The sequence below is a fragment of the Gossypium hirsutum genome, chromosome A11 (assembly GCF_007990345.1).
Source record: "Gossypium hirsutum isolate 1008001.06 chromosome A11, Gossypium_hirsutum_v2.1, whole genome shotgun sequence".
Lineage (NCBI taxonomy): Eukaryota > Viridiplantae > Streptophyta > Magnoliopsida > Malvales > Malvaceae > Gossypium > Gossypium hirsutum.
The window spans coordinates 90504252-90510251 of NC_053434.1; positions in this window are offsets into that span (position 1 = coordinate 90504252).

Here is a 6000-nt window from a genome sequence, read left to right on the forward strand (position 1 = left end):
CATGAAGAAATTCTAAGTATAAGATGTCCAATTGGAAATTAGGGACTAAATTGAATAAATTGTAAAAGTTGGATTCTAGAAGCAATTTGCATGAAATTGATTTAGTCTATGAATTAGAAGGTCTTGGAGATCAATTTTCCCAAGTTTAAATTTTTGGACAAAAATGGGCTTGCATGGATGAAATTTTAAAGAAAGGGTATAAGGCTATTTTGGTATAAGGCCAAGTTTAAATTGCTAGGGTTTTCAACATTTCCAAGCCCAATAGTAAGTGCTCTCAATCCTTGTTTTTCATGTTCTTTGTATTTTTGAAATCCTGGTAACCTGCTCTCTCCATTTCTACCCATATTTCATGCTAGGGTTCATGTTTGAAAATTTACCCATGCATGAGTTGCTTGTATTTTGATGGATTATGGAGGAATATGAAAGATAAATGTGTGATAAACATCTTTTCCAAGCTAGTTTTCATGAGAAACCCTTATAGGGACTAATTTGCAAAAGATGTAAATGTGTGGTAGAAATCGAGAAGAAAATGAAAAATGTGGGTTGCCATAAGAGAGAAAAATGTTCGGTTAGGCTTGGGTAAGATAAAAAGTGCATGTGTTTCATTATATGAGCCTAAGGACTAAATTGTAAAAATGTCGAAGGTTAGGGGCGAAATAGTTATTTGGATCGGGGGTAGATATTAAACTTGAAATGTATAATGTGGCATATTAATGACTTAATTTTGCTGTTATAGACCCCGAGGAACAAATTTTGGAGGTTGATCGTGGTAAACGCAAAGTTTTAGAATAACCGAAACACAATCCCGAAAAGAATACCAGGTAAGTTCGGATAATTTGAAGTAAACCCTTAAAATGCATAATTGTATGCTTTATGAATGCTTGGTGATTGCATTTATTATTGGCATGAAATATCATAGAAATGTATATTGATGATAACATGTGAAAGATATCTCGGTTGAGGTTGACAAAGGGAAATCGATGGATAACCCCTAATTGACATGTGAACTGAGATCCTGCATGTGTTGTAGTAAGGATTTAGCCCGAACGGGTAATCCTAGATCTCAAGTATGAAAAGGAATCTAGCCCGGACGGGTGTTCCTTGAATGATCAAGCATCCCGAAGAATATATGTGCATTACAGATTTAGCCCGGATGGGTAATCTGATTAGGGTCTGAATTTAGCCTGGACTGGTAATTCATATTCGAGCTCATTAAGGGTGTTGTCACTATAAGAGATTTAGCCTATATTGGTAATCTCGACATCACCTTACGAGTTCATGATATGGGGCATTTAGCCTGGACTGGTAATCCTGCCATATGATGTGAGGTTCGCGGGAGTGCATATATGGAATGATCATTTCTATGAATTGACGGATAATGGGTATTCCATCGAGTTTTCCTGGAAACTCAATGAGAATAATATGGGATATACATAAACGATGAAATATTGAATGATGAGCTCATCTAGTTAAATTACATGATACATGATTATGTGACTAACTTATTAATTGAGTGCATGTGATAGGAAATCATTTCATATTGGATGAATTCATGACTTAAGTATGGATGTATGCTAATTACTCGGTAAGTTTATTTTCCGGTTATTCAAGCTTACTAAGCATGAATGTGACAGCCCTAAACTGACCCTAGTCGGAAAGTGGTTTCGGGACCACGAAATCGAGTCCTATAAGAAATTAAAAGATATATTCTGTGTTTATAATGTGAGTAAATGCATGTGTGAAAGTTTCATGCATTAATTTGATTATTTTTATTTGAATTTAGTTAAAAAGGACTTATGTGAAAAATATTGAAATTGTGGTAGGTTGATGTGTAGTGGTCAAATATTGCATGGCTTAAAATATGGGGATTTGCATGTCAAATTCCCCATTTTTATGTAAGTGGCCGGCCATGATGATGGTTGAATAGCCATATATGCATTATATATTATATTATAATAGTTAATGGTTTAAATTTTAAAATAAAAAAAGGGGAAGCCATACATCCTTTCCTTGTGCTTGCCAAATGTTGAGAAAGAAAGAAGAAATATAATTATTAAATGATATTTGGCCACTATATAGGTAAGTGGACGGTAATGGACCACCATTTAAAAGGTTTTCATATTAAATTACAAAGATTAATTTAGTAATTGGCTTATTAAAATGAAATATAATAGAAGATGGTGATAAAAACAAAGTTACACCCATCCTTTCTTGCATTTCTGCCGAAAACCATAAAGAAAAGAAAATGGAAATGAAGCTAAGGCATTCGGCTATGGTGAATGTATAGATTAAGGTATGTTTAATGCTCTTTCATTGAAAATCCTTGTATATTTGGAGTGGTCATCAAGTATAGAAGTCAGCTCATGGCAAAATTTTTGTAAATGGATGAAGATGACATTTGGTCATGGATGTTTATATTTCTTTGATGTTGGTTTTGATGTTTTGTGTATTGAGGGTTGATAATAGATGGAAGTCGAATGGTTGTTGTATGTAGATAGCATGCATGCTAATAATGTTTTTATTTTCTACTTAATATCTTATTGATTATGAGTTAACATGAATATTTAGTTGAACATATACCTTGAATTATGTTCAAAAATTTTAATTGATTAGTTGTACTCTTCTTTTTGCTTTTGAATATTCGAAATATTGAAGGTGAAAGGCTGGAAAATTTCAAGTTGAAATGTTGTCCAAATGCTGGAAATTTAGCATGCATATTCTTTTATTTAAATGCTTTGACCGAATGTTGGAAGTTAACTTGCATGCTGTCTGGTTGCTGCATGAGGGAGTTAAAATTGAACTTAAGATAGTTTATGTGACAGCCCTAAAGTCACCCTAGTCGGAAAGTGGTTTCGGGACCACGAAACCGAGTCTTATAAATAATTAAAGGTTATATTCTGTGTTTATGATGTGAGTAAATGCTTGTGTGATAGTTCCATACTTCAATTTGGTCAGTGTATGTGAAAATTATTAGTAGGGACTTATGTGAGACAATTTAGAAATATGCTAGGCAAGTGCTAAAGTGGCCTATTAACATATGTGGGAAAGTGCTTGTCCTTGCATGTCAAATTAGCCAAACTATAGGTAGTGGCCGGCCATGCTACAAATTGTATAATCAAGTGTGAATTTTATATTAACTTTAATTAACTAGGTGCCATATTAGTATGGAGGATGTAATAAAATAAAGAAATGATAACTAAAGGAAGGGATGGGTGAAAGAAAAAAAAAGAGATCATCATTCATGTTTCTTCCTAGCCGAATCTAAAGAAAAAAAAAAGAGGAGCAAGAGCATTCGGTGATGAGAACAAGTTGTGTTCCTTGGTTCTTCTTGGCCGAATTGAAAGGAGGAAGAAGGGAGTGAAGCCATCGGTCATCTTAGGTCAATATTAAGGTAAGGTGTTCATATTAGTTCTTGAAATTTTAGTTGATCTTGAGTGAGATATCAAGTTTTTTTTTTTGTAACCCATGATGAAATTTTGATTTTTGGATTGAGTAAGGTTTTCGACTATGGTAGCTAATAATGGTGAGTTTTGTTGTTTCATGTTAAAGTTAGGTGAATGATGATACATGAGTGTTTGAACCATAAAAAGAATTCGGCTACCTTGTTATGAACTAGGGCCGATTGTGAGTTGGTTGTGGTTGAATATTACATGCTTGGTAGAATGGTGGATGAAAGTGCCGAATGTGGTCTTTGGTTTGGCATGAGGTGATAAATAAAGGTTTAAAGGTAGCTTAAGTTAATTGACACTTACTAATGATTTCGAATGGAAGCTTTGTTAAGTGTGAAATGAGTGGCCGAGAGAGAGAACTATAGACTATTGCCGAATGTATGTTGGGTTGATAGAGTCCCCAAATTGATTTTATGTGAGTATGCATGACCGAATATAATCGGCCACATGAGTAAAGAAATGGGTTATTTGATATGTGGTAAAAGTTAAGTGTTAAACGAAATGGAAATGATATCATATTGGAATATGTATACTCGACCACATGAATGAACACATAGATTGGTGTTGCATGTATTCCGTTATAAGTAAGCATATTGGTGGCTTAATCTTGGCTTAGACAATCGGCTAAAAGGGAGTGTGGGTTAATATGTTGAGTTGATTCATGATTTCATATGTATGTGACTTTAATGTCTAATGTATATATATGGGCTAAGTACCTTGAGTTCTTCTTTTCGATGCTCAAATGATTAAATCAATTTATTTGTTAAATTAAGCTCAAGAGCAAAGGGGAACTAAATCCGATAAAGGGAAGGAAAAAGTGGTCGAATAGCCATCGAAATCGTTCGACAACATCCGAGGTAAGTTTTCGAGTAACGAGACTTAGTTTACGATTTGATTAAGTCATGACGTATGAGCAAAACAAATATACGGTGATATGATGATTCTACTTCAATTATATGTTGAGTTAATTAGTCTATACGTATGACGGGTAGCTGTATGTGCATAGAGATCGTGTCATAAAGCAAACTAAACCATGCTGTTTGTATGTGGCTAGTGAGCCGAAAATGGGATTGCTTAATACATGACTTGTGTTTGAACTCTAATTATGAAAATGAAACATAGATGTGTCATGATTTATTGATATGTGCATGAATATTTGGATGATAACCGGGCTAAGTCCCGAAGGCATTTGTGCGAGTTACTATATCCGGGCTAAGTCCCGAAGGCATTTGTGCGAGTTACTATATCCGAGCTAAGTCCCGAAGGCATTGGTGCGAGTTACTATATCCGGGCTATGTCCCGAAGGCATTCGAGCGAGTAGCTATATCCGGTTAAATCCCGAAGGTACTTGGCTTGGGAATGAGCGACCTTGCTGTAATAGTTTCAATTAATACGCTCGTAAAATCCTAGCGATGAGGTATGTTTCGTATATGCATTGAATTAGTTGATCCCTTACAAATAGTATTCGCTCAGTCGATAAATGAGGTACCGGCCTTTGGCTAAGTTGATCTCTTGTGTATGAATATAAGGGTTGGTAATGTGAAGTAAGTATGATATTGAGAATTTGTGCATATGGAATTATCCGTTTAGCCATATGAATGCTACACTTTAGTTGTGTCTAATTTCATGGCTCAAAACTTACTAAGCATTTAATGCTTACTCCGTTTCTTTGAATTTCTGTTTTATAGATTTTGGTTCGTCAGCTATCGGACTCGGGATTGTCGAAGTCGAAGTCGTCCACACTATCAAAGCCCCTTTTGGTACACTTTTGGTTGAACTTTGAAATGGCATGTATAGGACTACCCTTTTTGATGTTGGTCATGTACCTTTCGGTATTGTACAAATTTGGATAGCCATGCGAAAATGGCTTATATACATATTTTGAGCATAATGTTATAATCATCTTGTATGTATATGGTTATTGAGAGGTGTGGATATGCTTGGCAATGATTAGCCATTGGAATGGGTAATCACAATCATATTTTGTGCTGTATATGCTAAAGGGTTAGTTAAATCATGGAAACTATGTAATAGGTAAAGTCTACCTTAAAGGCAGATGCTGACAGCAGCAGTGGTGTGAATTTTAAAAATCACTAAAAATAGTAGGAATGGAGTTAAATAGTGAATAAATTATGTAATCGAACCTTGATGAATCTACTTTCATACGGAAGAAACGAAACGATCATATGCGTTGTATTTTAAGGGATATTTAAGTTTCTGTGAAACAGGGCCAGAGCGATTTCTGGATCCCCTGATCTGACTTTGGAAATTCATTATAAATTAACCAGAGATAACTAGAAGTCATGCCATATATGTATAGATTCCTTTTTTAGTTTAGTTTCAATAGAAACAAATGGCATAAGTATTGAAGCCCTGTACAGGGAGATATATAAGTCGTAATGCAAGAAGGTCAGAGCAGTTGAACCCTGTAATAGGGTAGACTTTAACTAATAAACTGTACTAATTGGCCCAACCACAAATTCTAGAAAAAAACTTTTTAGATGGACATATGAGTCTAATTTTAGGGAAAATTTACGAAACTGATTTTCGA